We start from the raw sequence: 18,333 nt of genomic DNA, 5'->3' as shown, positions 1-18,333 counted from the left end.
AACACTATTAAACCATTCTGATGCATTGCCCTCCTTTTGTGCTTATTGTCTTTACATTTGTACATTTATATATAAAATCATGCTGTTACAGACATTTGTATCCTGCTTCTTTTTTGACATATTATAATATAAGCATTTTATAGAGCATTAAAATTCTTTGTAAACATCGTTTTTAATAGCTGCATAAATGTTCCATCGTAAGGAAATACCATAATTTACCTTACTATTTCCTCACTGTTGGACATTTAGGCTGTTTCCCATTTTTCTGCTAACACACAGAAATTTTAAAGATGGTTTTCAAGAGAAAACAAGTTTTATTTCGTAGGCAAATAAAGTACACAGTGAAACAGACAGTGATGATATGTTCGTGTAATAGATTCACTGCTAGCCTCAGGTTCAATCAGAAGAGGCATTTATCTTTCCTTCAAGCAATAATTCATTTTAATTCAGACCTTCCATTCCAAGCTGCTTCCTCACAAACATGTTTGCCATCTCACACAACTGCAAAGACTCAGCCGTAAAGCTCACTTCTTTGACAGGTGGCATTTAATTTGTCTGTAGGTCAAAAGCCCTACTATCTCTGGTTGCCACACTGAACAGAGGCAGGAAACCTCACTTACAATCCTGCCCATGTGTAACCCTCCTCCTTTGTGAGGCTATTTACCTCTTCTTCACGTTCAATTTTTGGCTAGTCTGTCAGATGTAAAAGTGCCTTCCTTGGGCTTCTAGGGTCCCTTAGAATTAACTTTACTTCCAGGAACTTAGGCTCTCCTGAAGTACCTATCTCCATGGGGACCAGAACTCCCTACCAAGGGACTCCACCCCACCTTAAGAGGACCCCTGTTTTCTTCCCAACGGGCCTCTCTCCTGCTATGCTTGAAAGTCACGCCAGAAACACAACTGCCCCACCTACGCTACCAGATGAAGAGCTGAGACCCCGAGATAATTAAAGTAGTCACAGCAAGAAGCAAAGCCTTGGGGGGGGGGGCATTAATAATGCAACACGTGGCCATGCAGATGCCACGTACAAAAGAGAGTATCGTAAGCATATTTAACATGAAATGCCAGGACTACAGCAAAGTGAGTTAGGCTTTTCGGTTGACTCTCCTTGGAAACTAATAGCCAGAGTCTATCACAAATGCACTCTAAAAAATAAAACAGCTTGTTGGAGTCAAAATAAGGACTTCACAAAACAAAATACATTTCAGAAGAAAGTGAAATAGGCAAGTCTATGAGACAGAGGAGAGTGAAAGACTTCAAAGTCTACTTCTATTAATATTGAATCTGGTACGAGGGCGTCCAGCAGACTGAGCCTAACCAGACCACCTTAGCCTTCAAAAGACCAGTTTACTCCCTGGAATTAGACATCATAAAAAGCAACCAAGAGTGGGACCAAAGAGGTTTTACCCTTACTGCACAGAGAATGAAACTGGAATGAATACAATACCTAAATTGTAGAAATGGGTAATTTTTTCTGCCTTATCGCTAACCTGAAATAATGATTTCTCAATATTAGAGGCATAGTATAATTGCACAGTGTTTGTTGTGCAGATGAAATAAAATGAAATGGTATAAAAAGCCCTTGCTACGTTGTCTGGCATGGAGATCCTGTTCGGTGGGTATCACTGACTCGGTTTCTTTCATAGAGAAGCAACAGGCTTAAAAGAAAGACAACAGAACTTCTTCTCATGCATTCCCCTTAAGGAATTATCTAATCTCTATTTTCTGATTACTAAAATGGGAATTTTTTTCAATGACAAAACCTAACTTTTTTTTCCCACTTTGGACAAGGTATGTTATAAAATGTGTTATAAAATGTTGCGATTTCAGGTAAAAAAAAAATCCATTAATATTATGATAAAGCCCTCTTTTAATTTTGGAGAACACAAGAAGCTGAACCTTGGCTGCTTTACACCAACCAACATCCAGAATGTAAACAAACAAAATAGGTGGGCTTGCTTAAACATCTTTGCTTAAAAGCAACTCCTCATTTTATAAAAGAATTGTCCAAATAAGCAAACTTCTAAAAATTTAAATTACCCTGTGAAAATCGGTGTGTTCTTCAAATATCATATTTACAAATACAGGTTAGAAGTATTTAAATTGTTTGGGGCCAAACTGCTTCGGAGTTCAAAATTCTTCAGACCTAGAAAGGCAATATGGTACATATGTGCCTAAAAGCATCTGGAGTCACACCCTAACCAAACACATTAATGTTTCTTCAAAGAAACTTACAGATTTTCATACTGAATTAAAATATCTCTAATTAGACTCACATCAGCTCAGTGTAGGTTTTGCCACAAAATTAGTTTTTGACAAATAACAACAACAACAAAAAAGTACCTGCTGGCATTTAGAGCTTTTCTGGATTTCAAAATTACGTGTAAGAAATTATGAAACTATTTTTGACTTGAACACACACTGTCAGGTAAACCAGTCTACTATGCAAATTTAAGATGGGTCAATAATTAAAGGCACAAAAAGGGCAGCTCGTGTGCTGATACCATGTAGACAAAATGCTATTGGAAATAGAAATAACATTTATGAAAATTACAAGACAAAAGAGAGTTGGTGAATCTGAGTATACACACCTCCTAAAACAGAAGGATTTCAAGAAGGTCTAGTGCAGATTTGGCCTTTAAAGACACCGTTTTGGCATAAGATTCCTTAAAATCTACTCTGATCATTATTGACTACCACTGACCAAAATCTTCTGGCAGTGAGTCCAAAACCATTTTTCAAAAGCAAAATAGAAAACTGAACATACAGTGTGGGCAAAGTCCATAGGAGACACTTCCAGAAACTGACAACCACACGGTTCACCTCATTCTTCAGGTTTATAAACACACACAAGTCACATGGTAGAAAGGATAAGTGAACACATGCTTCCAGTTATCACTGTTGTTGCATAATGTGTATCCTAATATCACTACCAAATCCCAGGATGAAGAATAGATCCTTAGCACCCCAAGGAGCAATTTACAGTGAGATGGTCTTGGATCTTCATGGTTTTTAATGCACCTTGATGGTGTAGGGGATCATTTTGGTGTCCGTCTTTATATGTCTCCATCTCAGTTTCCCTTAGAAAATCAAATATTTTATCTCTAAAAGCAAATGAGAGTATTTCATTATTATCAACCAGAAACATTCTTCAGGGAAAAATGATCTTTAACTATATCACTTAACACAGACTAAAGTCAAACAGAAAAAACGTCTTGGGCAGACATTTTCCCTACATTTAAATTGCCAGTGTTAAATAATTATATATAACAAGTCACATTAGGGACGTATTTTAAAGCTGGTTAATCCTTGAAGCACATGCATCTCTTGAAACATTTGTCTTAACAGACAAATGAGAAACTAGAGACCAGAGAGGTGACAGTCTTATCCAGCTAATGTGTAGCACAGCCAGGACAAGAAGTCCCAGTGCTTATAAATAACATGTTTGGGGTACATTCTTTTATCTGTGGGGGCAATAGGGAGCTGCAGAAACATGGGTTGAAGGTAGATTATCAGTGACTAGTTTAAATTCGACAAACAATTATTGGGCGTATGCTTTGTCCTCAATGAAATGAAAATCTAGCTGTAGAATTAATGTGGACACTTAATTAAAAATGGACAGAAAATGTTCAACAGGACTTCAGGAGACCCTAGGATTCAGATGAGGGAGAAACGGGGAGAGTTTTCTGGTGGGGTGGAAATGTGGCAACGCAAGAACCTACAGGGAGCACACAGCCACTGCAAAGAACCTTTCAGTTGTCCAGTGAGCCACAAATATATTTAGAGCCTGTACAACCATCACTAGGGTCATTAGAATATAAACTCCCCGATCGCTTAAATTTTAACGAACCTGAGCCCTTTTAAAGGTGGCACTGAAAGCAACTTCAGCAGTGCAACAATTAAAATGTTAACGGGGTTTCTACTGTAAATAGATTTATGGAAGGAGAATGCTGACTGAGTTGTTTCCTGGTCCCAACTTGTTACTGTCAGTTGAATTCAAGCAAGATGTGCTTTACAAGAGATGCGAGGCATACCTTCTAATGGCCGCTGCCTATTGTGTTTCTTATTTCAAAATTCATTTCAGTATTGCATATCACATGCCTAAAGCGCAATACAAATTCTATTCTGTTATCACATAATTGGCCAGTGTGTATTGCTGCGTCTTGAGTTTCTACTTGTTTTATTTTACGTGGGGTATTTCAGTCCACTGAAAGGAAACCCGTGTTCATTTTTGCTCATCCCGATACAGAGAGAGTTCAAAAGTTCAAAAGATAAGAAGTGGTTCTCAGCATGAGTAAACCGTGAAAGGCATTAGAAAATAAATTTTTGATGTCAAGATACATTCCCAGTTTATTCATGCTGAGAACAGTTTCCTTATCTTTGGGACTCTGTAAGCTGGAATAGTCAAAATTTGTTTAAACTCCACGATAAATAAAGAATCAATTGAATTGGACTATTCTTCTATTATCACATAATTCTGTCTGTAAATCAAACTCTTTATAGTGTAACAAAAATCTAAAAGTACTGCAAATGAAGATTAGTACTTTGAGATCCAGAAAAGAAAAATTCAAAATCAGGTTGCCTTTCTCCTGATCCTTATCCACTAGACTAGACTCTGAAAATAGTTTTCTTAGTAATTCAGAGAAACCAAGCCTCAAGTCTCCTGGGATTACCTCCTCCCTCAAGAGTAAAAACCACTAAAGCTCAGAATTACTGTCAATTCTTAATTAACCATATCAGTGAGGAAGAACACTTAACATCACTGAAAACTGTCCACTGAAGAGTGACAGAAAACATTTCCCAGATCACGAGTCGACAAGCCACATAATTTATATACCAGGAGCTGACTTTTCAAACAGTTGGCTGGAAAAGCCTTTACTTATTCCAAACATGTCCTCATCATTATCACATGGTTATCAAACAGATTTGTTTAAAGAAACTAGAGATCTTCACATACCTATGACAAATGCAAATGTCACTTCAGGTTGCTGAGACAGACATACATTCAATTCATCCTATCTGAGGGACCTGGGACTATCTGTGAAATAGATGACTTCTGTGCTGGGTCATTGAGATTAGCCTGGAAGAGATGAAGGAGGCAGGAAGTTCACTGAGAGTAAAGGAAAATATAGCGTGCATCTGGGGGTCCCTGGGGTACCCTGGTGAGGACAGAGCAGCAAGTGCATGGGGGCACTGATGGCAACACCATCCACCCACAGTGTGTATCACCCCCGGAAGATACTCTGCCCTTCCAACAACCTCTAAGGCCTTACCGTGCTCTGTTCTCTCCCTGGAATGAACGCTCTTCTGCGCCGAATCCTACCTCACCTTCCTATGCCACCACTTCCATGAAGCTTTCCAAGATTTCCTCTCGTGAATTTGGTTTCCCCTTCCTTACAGTAATATTTTGGTCTAAGTCCTTTCTGGCACTTAACTATCCTACAACAAAGAACACAGTTTTAGAAGTTCCTTAGGGGTGAAGACTTTATCTGACCCATCTTTACAATCTCTGCAGAATCAAGGAAACTGCCTTGGGTATTATGAGTTGATCTTAAATTGTGTCCCATTTGTAATTAGCTCTGCTGGAGTAGGACAGCAGGAAGTCCTTTCTCCTGTCATTTCCCGCAATGGGAATAATGAGACTGAGAATGATGGTGGATACAGAATAAATGTTTCGTCAGGCAAGAACGCAGACTCTCCAGGAGTTTCCACTTCTTGTCACCATGACCAAAGTGATGGCTGCCAGAGTTAAGTGCTTGACTGAAACACAGTTCTTCCCATCGGGTTTGTTTGGGTAACTCCAAGTCAATTACTTTTCAGTAGCGACACCCTCCATTTTCCTCTTTTATTTTACATCCCTGAGACCTTCCCTGGCACATACACCCTCTCCTTCCTTCTCAGTTTCTTAATCTCCTTGGTTCCTTTTTCATCTGTCCTCCTCTCCTATATTAAAATTCCCCAAGTTTTCTTCCTCAGTAATCTTTTCTTCTCACTTTTTATACGTGCTTGTCGCCTGTCACTTCATTGCCCACATACAGCCCTAGCGCAGACCACTCTCCCGGCCTCAGACCCCTCTGTGGAGCATCCCCAGAACATTGCCACCTGAGGTCCCACAGACACCTAAGTGCCTGCATGGTCACCGCTGAACCTGCCCTCCTCTCCCTTCAAGCTCCTCCCTCTCCTAAGTTTCTGATTTTCTCCATTACCCAGAGGCCGCCTCAAGCCTTTCTCTCTCACACCCTCGCTTCCACACATTCATCAACTCTTCCTGGTTGTAATCTTCGGAATCTGTTCCTCCCTTTCATCACTACCACCATTTCGTTTGTTTGTAAGACTCGTGTCACTGCTCCTCTGCTACTGAAGGAATCTCCTGATTGGGCTCCTCACTGCTGGCTTCTTCCCTCTCCAGCCCACTCTTCAGTCAATAAACACAGATCTGATTAGGTCCCTCCCCTGCTTTTAGTCAGTCACTTCCTGACTCCTCCTTGGTCCCCTGAAAAGTCCATGGTTCTCAACTTGATATGTAAGACCCTTCCTGAACTATCCCCTCACGGCTGCCCTAAACTCGTCTTCCACTGCAACTCCTTTCATATTCTTCCCTCCAGACATACCATTAAGAAAATGATTTATGGGTTTTCTTTTTTTAAAGGAGAGATCTCACCTCCTTCTACTTGTACATGCTCTTCTCACAAACCAGAACACACCATCACCAACACCACCTTTACCATCCACCCAATCTCTACTCAGTGAATCAGCTAAGAAAAATTAACTTAAAAACCTACACTGAGCCCTTGGTTTCTTTCTTCCCTCCAGCCAGGTGACACCTCTGCCAACTTTTGCTTGACTAGGCTCTGGTCTGTTCTTTGATCTCCCCCTAAGTCTTTGAGTTGCTCAAGGACAGGGGATCACCCTTTCCTGTCTGTATCCCCAAAGCCCAGCAAAGTACTTGACGTTGAATAAATATTTGTCAAATGGAAGTAACAAGAAAAGAAATCAGCTACATATGAAGCAACTAGGTTAGTGATCTGACTTTAGCTTCAGTGGAGAAAAGACAGATACTTGGGATTTGAACAGAGCCCCATGAGTCAGCTCATTAAACCTCTGTGTTCATCTAGTTCCAGAGTCTTCCCATCTATTGAAAAAGAACTGGAAAATCAAGTGCTGGATTTAACAAAAGAGAACAAAACTAGATTTACGCTTTTGCAAAGTTCATGCTGCTGAAATGGGGAAGGAAAATGTTAGGAGTACTGTACTGGGGGACAATTCTTCAAGGCCTCTTTCATTTCTGCATATCTTGTGAAGAAGCTTTGATGGCTTTTGTTTTAGAAGGATGTTTGTATAGAAAACAGCCTTGGAAGATTTGGAGAGTATGTCCTGCCAGGGCTGAGGTCAGACTTGTTTCCTGAGCAGGGTAATAAAGATGATATCTCCCTTTAAGGGCAAAAGCTGGGCAAGTTTGCCAGCAGCCCTTTTATAATATTAGAAGTTTTTTAAAGCCTGGGTTCCTCAGCTGTGACACAGATGCACTGTGTGCACAGTCTACATTTGGGCCCCTCCTGATTGCCACATGGAATATGGGGAGGGGAGGGGAGTCAATGCAAACCCGAACTCATGCTACCTGTTTTGACGTGACTAAGAAAGTCCTTTGTCTCTGATCCAGGAGTCTCATGTCTTCCAAAAGCAGCTATGAACTGTGGCAGACTAACTTGTTACCCTGCACATAGAGTAAAATCTTATACACTTCATAGTTCTTGACAAGGAGAAGGGAGCTAAAGGAAAAAAAACTTTAATCGCTCAATAAACGTTTATGAAACTGAATAATACCAGAAAGATAAAATCTTAAATACAGTGTAATAGTTATGAGCGCAGATTCTACCGTCAAACAGACTAGGTTCATATTCCTAGCTTTGAAAATTATTAACTACATAAACTTTCCTGAGCTTCATACCCATATATGCAATTTCTCTGGAAAACCTTAACTTCCCTGGATCTCAATTTCCTTATTATGAAATGTAGTACTAATATTACCTTCTGATAGGGTTGTGAGGACTAAATAAGTTAAAATATGGAAAGTCCTTAAATTGTTCCTGGCATTTAATAAGTGCAATTTAAGAATAACATTCTGATGCTTGAACTTTATTCTGTGCACAATGTTTTTAAGAAAGGAAATGAGGTTAGTAGGACTTTGCTTTAGAAACAAACTCTGATAGAAATTAAATTGTATATATAATAAAAAATGAAGAGGATGGAGAGATTGGGAAACACAAGACCATCCAAGAAACAACTGAAATTGTCCAGGAGACAAAATGAGATGGCTGGGCTTGAGTGATGGCAACAGGAAAGAGAACTCATTCAAGAGATATTTCATTGCTGGTGTTTATAGAATTTGGCACCTGATAGGAATATAAATATTAATTTTAAGTTATCCCGTCATCATACTCAAAGGCCTTTTCATGATCATCTCACCTAAAGCCCAAGGTAAACTGGGAGAAAAGTGACAGATACACGATTTCAAAGATGAGGCAAGCAGCACAGAGGGAGAAAATGTTGGGGGAGACGATGATAACCAGAGATGCTCTATGGACACTCTAAGTCTCAGACCCAGAGTGATAATGATTCTATAGTTGAAAATGCAAGTCTGCGGCTCTGAAGAGAGCAGGGCTGGATGCACGAATCTGGGTTTCCTCAAAATAGAACATATGATGGAAGCCCATGAAAAGAAAGAGATAAACCAGGTAAAGCATACAGAATGGGAAGAGAAGTAAAGATAGAAGGTGAGAGAAAGCAGGCGCCAGTGCATAAGAAGAACTGCAGATGATGCTGAGCGTGTGTACAAAGGAAAAGGACCAGCAGAGAAGCGGGGAAGAGGAATAGCCAGTAATATATATGCTACAGAAAAATGAGAGTGGGGTGAGCTCTGAAAAAAAGGCAGCCTCTGAGAAGGAATTTTAGCAGAGAAGGCCAGACTGCAGTGGGTTCAATGATCAGTGATAAGGTCACTGACAAGCATCAAAGAGCTGTTCTTGAGAAACTGAAGGTGAAGGAGAAAAGAAGCAAGGTCAAGACAGATCCACATATGGACACAGACAGATCATAAACATGGAAAGGAGAGAGACACAGAAAGGGAGACTTGGACACATGGGGGGAAAAGGGAAAAATAATAGAAAAGAGTTGGCAATACAAAAAAGAGATGACTAATAGAGAAAAAAATTTAAGATGGAATGTGGGACATATAGGGAAGGGATTACTTTGAAAAAAAGTGCAAAATTCTTCCCATGAGATACGTAAGAAAGAAGTAAAGATGCATAAAAAAGATATACTGAAGCTGAGGACACAGAGCCTGACAAAGTATTATCTATTAAATAATATCAGGTCAATGTCATCAATACAGTACGGGTTAACGCTGACTGCTAAAACTACACGGCAGAGGTGAAGTTTAGGGCCACTTGGGGCAACAGGAGAAAGAGTAAGCTATTGCTGAATACAGTAGGAGGACCAGGGAGGCTGGTAATTTGAGAACCGAGGAAGGAGAGGTCAAGGGCAGAGGGACTAGCACAGGAAAGAGTGTTGAGGAACAAGGCTCTGGAGTTAGACAGAACACTCCGAAGCCCATCCCACCACATCTCAGCTATGAAACTTCAGGCAAGTTACTTGACCTCTCTCTCTCTGCCTCAGTGTCCTCGTCTGGAAAACAGAGATGACAGTATGATCTACTTCAGATGATCGCTGTTAGCATTAAAGATATTTATAAACACAAACTGCTGGAAATAAAGCTTTGCCCATAGAGAGAGCACACAGCCTTCTCCACTTGGCTTTACACTCACTCAGTGTGGCTGACCTCACGAGAAAGAAAAACATTTTTGAACTTGTGTACACTGAGTAAATGACAGACCATAGGCTACGTTAAATTATTTATAAATTTAAAAGTAGACTATTACTAGCCCCAGACATCTCTTACTGGCTCAATCTCTTGCTTTATCAGAAGGAAAAAACGAAACAAATTCCAACGTGGTGTGTGGTGCAAGAAACAACTCTGTCAATTCCCCTTCACAATTCTGGATTATTACAGTTTATTACAGCATTGTACTTTTTTCTACTTCTAAATGCATCAATTCTTCAAAAATCTAAACCTCTGCCACTCTGACGACACGTTTCTCATCAGCTATAGAAGGCTGGGGTGAAACAGCTCCGTATGCATGTGTTGGGGCTGCAGTTGGGTGGGTAAATTGTATCACATCAGGCACATTTTGGATTTGTACGTCAACCTGTATTGGATGGATACCTGCGGCAGGGAATGGCTGGCTGTGAGATGTCCTAAACAGTGTAGGCGACTGCTGAGTCACCAAGTGGCCACACCTTTTTAAAACTCCCCCCAAGTGTCACATAGCCTTCTCTACTTGGCTCTATCTCAAGTCCCAGGAACTTCAGCGACTGGATCAGCCTTTATATACTTCGGCCTGCATGGTATCTATCTGCTGCACACCCAAGCTTACTACTTCCATCATGTCGTATACAATAATTATGCAAGTGTTTACAAGAGAGCGTTAGAAAGGATAAATTTTAATAGAGTGCGTTACAGCCAGTCAATTTCCTTTGATGTCTCAAAGATCTGGAGTGGAGTTTATTTTTGTCTATTTAATCCTTTAGAAAATATTTGCAGAGTACCATTAACATAAGTAAACTCTTCAATATCCCTTTATCAAAATGCCATCACCAGTTACAACCCTCCAATTCATAATGTACTTGCCAAGGATAGCTTTTCTCAGTCCACAATTCCCAGTTGAAGCCTAGCCCATCATTTTAATACTTAAATACCTACAGCCATGAGACAGCAGGATAATTTCTTATGAAAAGACTCAGTGAGGAGGAGAGAAATCACATGTTCCTTGTGACGAATGATCTTAGCCACTACAGGACAATTAGTACCCCAACTCACCTCCATACCTAGTACCAAATGCCAATAGAAACTTGCACCTTCCACATCCGTCCAAAAAGCCCCACAGGTTCCTTAATAACACTAGGTAGAAGGTACCAACCACACTCCCACTGAGAACCCCAGGCAGTGATTACAAAGAACTTCTTAGAAACACAAGCTGGGCCTGAGTGCTCTGAAAGGTACTGTATTTTTTAAGAACTCTGGCACGGGAATTCAAACTGCTTGGATCCAAATCTTTTGAATTCCTGGAGTATGAACCTAACATTACTGTGTCTCTTTCTTCATCATAAATGGAGACGAAAATAGGGCATACCTTGTAGGGCTATTTCCAGGATAGAATAAAATAATACAAATAAAGTAGTTAGAAATTTGCCTGGCTTCTAAGTTAAGAATTCAAACAGGTTAAGCATTAATTACCTGTGATTTCCAATGTCAACAGGCATAATAGGTACTGAGGCACTCTGTGGAATACGGATTTTATCAATTTGTCTAACCTTAGTTATACAAGGTTTCCTAAATGTGATAAGATAAGGTCATCAGACAGATCAATTATCATGAGAGTTGGAGGACCTGGATGCCATACATGTTTTGCCTCGTTAATAAAATTTCCTTTGGAAAGGAGCTTATCTGTGGAGGAATGTACCATAAATACAATGCATTACATTCAGGCACGCCATTATTTAGCTGCACAGTCATTTTCTCTTTTCAGTGTCACCCCAGCTCCAAAATCTGCTCAAGTGCAATATCAGCTGCATGAAACTTTTACCTGTGTTAATGACCTATAAGTGCCAGTCAGCAGGATGATGCATTCTCATTAGTGGTCCCCACCTCATTAGAAGCCTACTCTCACCGATAATGGATTTCAGAGGTCAATAAAAATCTCAGGAAGAATTCTCTTCAATTTAATAGATAGACAGGTGTGTGGAAGCCAAGTGCTATACCTGGTTGGATTCTGCATGCCTACAACAATTGCAAAGGCATCTGTAAAAACCGAGCACTAAATTCCAACATGGTTTCTGCTGAAGAAACCATTAACTCTAATACCAGGGAAGACTAAATAAAAATTTGATTGGATTCTTCCCATCCAGTTTTCAGAAAGTACTACAAGTCATCAGAGTGATCTCAATAACTCCCAGAAACAGCATCTCTATTAAACACCCAAGAATTTATATTGGTTTTAATATCCAATCTCATGTCACCTGATAAATGAGCTACAGTAGCAGTGTCCTTTAAAAAAATGCAATGTCATCCTTCTAGCCTTTTCAACAAAAGTATCAATACTAAAAAAAAGGTAAAACAGCTAAGCAACATAAAAAGTGTCGTGGTATTTCTGTTATTTCTCAGTGCCCCCCAAAGGGATTATTCTGTCTCATGTGCATGGGTAGATACCTATAAGCCAGCTAGGGTCCACTTTAATAACAGCACTGATAAAGGTAAGAGCATGGCTAGCCAGCAAGCTTGCTAAAAAGCAGTGTCTAAGAAATGGAGGCTTATGCACACACACAAGCTATCCAAAGTAAGATGTGTTTTCTGAGATAAACTGGAGAGGAAAAGCTTAAATCAACCTTCTCTTCAAATAAACAAGATACATCTTATCAATGTAAGAGAAATCACCTACCCAGAAACTCCTTGCATTTCTGCCAAAAATGTATTTACAAACTATGTAGGAAAGAAGTTCTACGATGTCACTGCACCCTGGCCATGTCTCAAGATTTATAGTTAGTGACATTTGCAGTAACCAGGTAGCAAATTGAATCTCACATAAGAAGGATGAAATAGGGAAATAGAAAGTGAATCCAAAAATAGTATTTTTCTGACAATAAAAAGTCAAGACCCAGAAAGGTATAGATGGCTTTGTGTACTTATATAAACCATTTTTCCGTTATGAAGCATTCACATTTCAGAAAATCAAAGATGAAGCAAAGAAGTAGCATACACATTTAAATGTTCAAAATCCTCTGGCGTCTATTCATAACCGCTCAAGAGCAGAAAGGAAAAGCCGAATTAGATTTGGCTTCTGTCTCAGACAGTTAGGGGATGATCCCACTGATGCTACAGAATTCAGTGCAAACTTCTTCAGGCAGTCAAGGCGACCCAGCAATTGGTAAACATTCAGACTTCCCCTGAGCTTCTCGCTATGCTTGACACAGTGAACAAGAATGAGTATCTCCTAGCGTTCATCACTTCTAATCTGGAAATAAAACCATGCCCCATCCTCAGAGGATGCGTTTCTGTCATCTCCCCATTCTGTAGTTCTCTCCTAACCGGGTTAGCATCTAAGTGGCCGCGCATTCAGCCCTTGACATACTCGCCTCCCCAGCTCCTCACTTCGGCAAATGAGCTGGGCAGGATTCGCCTCTCATCAAACCTGTGGAATAACCCACTCCTCCGGACTATGAGATACTTCTCCAGAAAATAATAATAATAATAAATGATAGATAGATATAGATCATTGGTCTCTAGAAAGAACATGTCAAGAAACTCTCTGTTCAACATGATTTCTTTCAAAACCCTTTCAGAAAGTGGAACTTGTAATTAGTCAATTACTCTTCCAAACAGGAAATTAACTCTCTCTCTTACACACACACACGCGCGCGCGCACACACACACACACACACACACACACACACACACCGGGCGGGGGTGGGAGGTGGTGAAATTCTGTCAGCAGCTGAGAAAGTATCAGTCAGGTAGGAAGCACACAGCCCTGGATAGCGGTCTCTGCCCGAGGACGCGCTGGGGACCGCGCTCTCGCCGCGCTCGGTCTGGGACAGCCCACGGACCCCGCCCGCTGCCCGCTGGCAGCTCACGCCCTGCACCCCTTCCCGGAGGGAACGGCTCGGGTCGCAGGGGCCGCAGCAAGTCCGCGGTGGGAGGAGGCGCACAGGGCCGGCTCTCCCCACGCGTCACGGAGCGCGCGGGTACCACTTACATGCTCGGCCGGAGCTGAAGGGCGCTGCCTGGCGGCCAGCCGGCGGCCACCCAGGCGCAGAAGCACCAGAGCTACAGTCGCCAGGTCATCTCCGCGGGGCGGAGCGGCATCAGCCGCCACCCCGGCTGCGCGCCGAGCGCCACTCGGGCTCCGCGAGTCCGAGCCCTGCACAGAAGTTGAGCTCGCCGGACAGAAGTTGGTGTGCGGGGCTCGCGGGGCCGGCGAGGTGCGTCTCCCTGCGCAGGGCGCGGCAGCAGCTCTGCCCCACTAGGCAGCACCGCCGACTGGGAGAGCTCGGGCGCTGAGGCCGGGCCAGCCCCCGAGGCGCCTGGGCCGGCGAGATGCGCACCCTTGCTCCGCCGGGAGCGACTGGAAACCTGCGATCCCCACGGCCCCGCAGCCCCCGCAGCCTTGGTGCCATGGAAACGCGCTCGCAGCCCTCCGGGCCCGGCCCCTCTGGAGCGCTTAAAGAGACAGCCCCGCCGCCACCACGGGCTGGCGCTGCTGGGCGCCCCCCACCCCCGCGCCCTCCTCACCCCTCCTCTCCACAAGCGGCCCGGAGGCGGTGAGGCAGTGGCTGGACACTGGGGGCTGGAAGGGCATCTGAGACGCGACGTAGGGGGCTCTGCTCAATCCTCCCGCCCAACTCTGCTCCCCACCACTTCCTACCCACCCCCACCCCCACCCCCACCACACATACCCAAACCCTCCAAAGAGGCGAAGCAGCTCTGGCTTCCCCTCAGACACCAACCTGCTCAGAACCAAGCCAGCTGTGCATCTGCCACAAGCAGAGACCAAAGGAAGGCTGACTTTTGATTCTTTCTTGCTCTGCTCGCACCCAACCCAAGTCTCCGGAGTCGGTCAGAACACAAGCTGGGGGGAGGTGCGTTTGAAGTGGGAACCAAACAGCAGTTGATAGAGTCAAATCTCCTGCCAACTCGACAGTTGCAGGACACATCGTCGGCTCATCCAGAAATCCTCGTTACTCCAAATGAGATCCTCTCCCTTCCATTTATTTGGCCACCATCTATCTCACCCCCTTCAGGCATCAGTTATAAGGAGGAGCCAATCCTTTTCCAAATCTACTTCCTCCTTTCCTTCAAACCAGCTCCTCTTCCCTCTAGTTTGCTGAGGAGCAGTCAGTCGCGAGCCCCCAGAGCCCTTCCAGAAGGGAACAGCGTCTGCTCGGAACGCGAGGCTGTGTCTGCGGCGCTGGCCCGACTGCCTGGGACGCACAGCCAAGCGTCGCGCGGTCGCCAGCAGCTCCGGCCCGAAGCGATGCCTCTGCCCGGCGCCAGCTGCTGTCTGGAAGGCCACAAACCTCTGGAGTCTTTTTCGTGAAAATAAAAATCTATGGTGCATTGTGCCCTCCAACAAGGACAGCCCGGCTCCGAAGCCATAATCTGCAGTTTAGCCCTGCAGGGAATGGAATAATCTGCAGCGGGGCAACTTTTTTCTTTGATTCCCAAACTTACGGAAAGTGGCTCTCCAATGACTCACTCATAGTTACACATTTAAAGTGGTACCACCTGATTTCCTCAGTCCTAGAAGCCCTAAAGTGATCTTCCCCAAATGGTCTTTTGGTCTCCCCTCTGCACTTCACAGTTGAATTAACCGTCTGGCTCTTAGAGTCAGTCTTCTGAGCCTTTGTTCTCCTTTCTTTTCTTTCTGCCTTTTCTGCAGCTAAAGAAGCAATTGGGCATTTACCCGAGAGACTGAGGGGCAAACTTCTGGGGTTTCTATGAAAAGAAAGAAAAAGTTGAGGGTGTGATAGAACCATACCACTCCTGAATTATTTCACATTCTGTGACTTTGCCCTCCTTGATTTGTGGAGTTGGAATTCATACCACCCTGCAGCGTCTTTTGTTTCTCCTGGACATACTTTTATTTTTCACTTTTTTAATTGAAGTTTAACTTAAAGTGAAAATGATAAATATACAACTAGATGCTATCTATCTTTCAACATACATCTTTAACAAACAATTTTGAAGCCATTTGCACAGTAGAAATCGTTATTTGAACCCCTTATTTTATAAAACAGGGATTCTTTCTTTCTTTTTTTTTTTTCTTTTTTCTTTTTTCCCTAAATACTGGTTATACAGGGACCAGACTTTGTCTAGTCGCAGAGAGAGTGGACTTGGGGACAGTGCTGACATCTGTCACAGAAATGCATTGTCACTCGGCTAACTCTTAATTAGTTCTGATAATGGCATGCCCAGCATGAGTCCTTGAAACACATTGATAATTTTAACATCTATTTTTAACTCTTAACTTCTCCTGAACCTCTTTGTCACCTTTGTTACCAAGTAACAAAGTTGAATGCTTAATTTCACCTCCTCTTCTTTTTCCTCTCCCTTTTCTAGTGAGGTGCTAAATGAACAGTGAAATGACCAAAGGGCAGGTGGGGTAGAAAGTTAGAAAAAGAAACTTTGTTCACAGTAATGGTGACTCCTGAACTGAGTGTAGTGACTTCATAAGATGGGGCTGTTTTCCTCCCTTCTGGATAAGTAAGGAGAGGTGAAAAGATTAATCCTTTCCCTTAATTCAATTTCTAGTTGGTCTTTTGGATGAAACCTAAAGACTCCAGGTTATTTCAATCCAGTTTGATTTTAATTGTTTTAATGAAAATGTATAGCATACCTGAAGATGACAATATAGATGAGCTGTACGTGGAAATTCCTGTGATTTGCTAAACCTTTCTTTGCTTCTTGACTAGTTTTAACTCTGCAGGGCTCTATCTTCAACTAATCTCATTCCCTCCTGGAGTGTAAAAAGTTCCTAATCATTTTCTTTCTTTATATTACAGAAAGCCTTGCATAAATAATAGACCTTCTTTATTATGAGGCTAAATTTTATGTAAGCCACAGCTGAAACTAAGAGCTATTTTAAGAGCTAAAAAATAATGGGGGAAATACAGGAATCTATACAAATTACCTGACTGCATGGTTGTTTAGTAAAGGGCATGTTTAGTTTGGGTGCAAGGCAAGTGAATCAGTAAACTGAAAATCCCAAGTCAGAAAAATTTCCTTTTATGTACGTTAGTTTAAAGCATGTTTTTTATAGATGAACTTTTAAAGCACTTTGGATGAGACAGGCTAAATATGTGTATTAAATATATTTGTGTATATGTCATAAAGTAAGGTTGATTTCAAATTATTCTAGCATGGATGATATTAGAAACACAATGCCATGTAAGCAATTATTAGTAAATGAAACATACTCTTCTAGTATAAGGATTTAAAATTTTCCATGAACTAGAAGACCCTAATTTGAACTCACTTCTCCTTTTGCAATCTATTCACACAATTTAAATAATTTGTGATTTGGTTTGATTGGTTGACTATGCTATTCTCTAAAAAAAGGGGTGCATTATGAAACCTGTTAGTTACAGCCTTACATATTAAAAGAACAATGCATTTTGGTGGTTTGGGGATGCTGTGAACACAAAAAATGAAGCCAGATACAGACAAAACAATTCAATCAGTATTTATTGCCCGAAGTGAAAGACATTTTAAAATGACAAAGCAAGAGAATGAGCCACATACACAAAGAACCAATTTTTAAAATTAAGAGAGAAAAGTTTTGTATTGATGGCATCCCTTGCTCGGACGTAAATTTCATGTGGGGATGGGGAGAGAAATATCGTGAATTGGGTTTCATTTCTGTGAATGATCTCTTACACTGACAACCTGGACAGGTTTTTAAAAATAAATTTGATATAGCAGACAAATGTTCTCTCTGAGAGGCATCCAAAGGATTGGGGTTGGGGGGGACCTCCAGTGGGAATGCCACATGCTACCCCACTCTCTCCAGAGCTGTATCAAAGGAGTAATAAATCTAACCAGCTTCTCCCTTGTTAGGAGGAGGCGGGGTAAGCCAATTTCATGCTTTATGATGCTGGTTGTAAAAAGGAATGCTTACCTAAAAAGAAATAGATTCCGACCAGATGTTCTCAAAATCTTCCTCAGCTGCTGCTTGAAGCTTTACAGCCACCACCTACTTTATCTTCTCGTCTATCTTCTTCTAATTGAGAAATTGTTGATCCATGCAGTTCGACAGGCAGACTGCTGCAAAAACCTTCCTGCCAAAGCTTTTCAGCCCTGCTCTCCTGCACACAAAAACTTCCAGTGTCGGCATGGGGACAGGAAAAGAGAGCAGGCCACTTCATTTGGCAGGTGTTGTGGGTTGAAAGAGGAGGAGGTCAGAAAGCAATTCTTCAAAGGACAGATTCTGTCACCTGAAAGTGTAATAAATTGCCATTATAGAAATGCCTCCAAGTACTAATGAGCCATGTACATTGAAATCTTGATGTCAGGCAAAACAGAATGAAGTTCACCCAGGAACCAACTGGGATTGTCACACCAAGATGTGAAAAATCATTCTCACTTTAGTTTCATCTGCCACTAAATTTTGTCCCTACAAACCAAAGCTCTCTTTTTAAGGACAATGATAAATTTAGCATAAA

General features: G+C 42.0%; 1 protein-coding gene across 4 annotated transcripts in view; it reads right to left on the bottom strand.

Annotated features, from left to right (window-relative positions):
• The window catches only part of LOC105085967 (EGF-like and EMI domain-containing protein 1), a 423,143-nt gene extending 408,013 nt beyond the window's left edge, over positions 1–15,130 (bottom strand). For 3 of the 4 annotated variants that reach the window (XM_064492589.1, XM_031450749.2, XM_064492601.1), the window contains exon 1: positions 13,869–14,219. The gene's annotated coding sequence lies outside the window, so the exon portion shown is untranslated. Of the gene's footprint in view, positions 1–13,868; positions 14,220–14,619 lie in introns of those variants that run through there. The other variant, XM_064492592.1, reaches the window with a different exon arrangement.
• Between the last annotated feature and the right edge of the window lie 3,203 nt (positions 15,131–18,333).

This window comes from Camelus dromedarius, chromosome 2, assembly GCF_036321535.1.
Source record: "Camelus dromedarius isolate mCamDro1 chromosome 2, mCamDro1.pat, whole genome shotgun sequence".
NCBI classification, from domain to species: domain Eukaryota; kingdom Metazoa; phylum Chordata; class Mammalia; order Artiodactyla; family Camelidae; genus Camelus; species Camelus dromedarius.
Note: the sequence above shows the minus strand (reverse complement) of the source record. Positions and strands in the feature narration are given on the sequence as shown.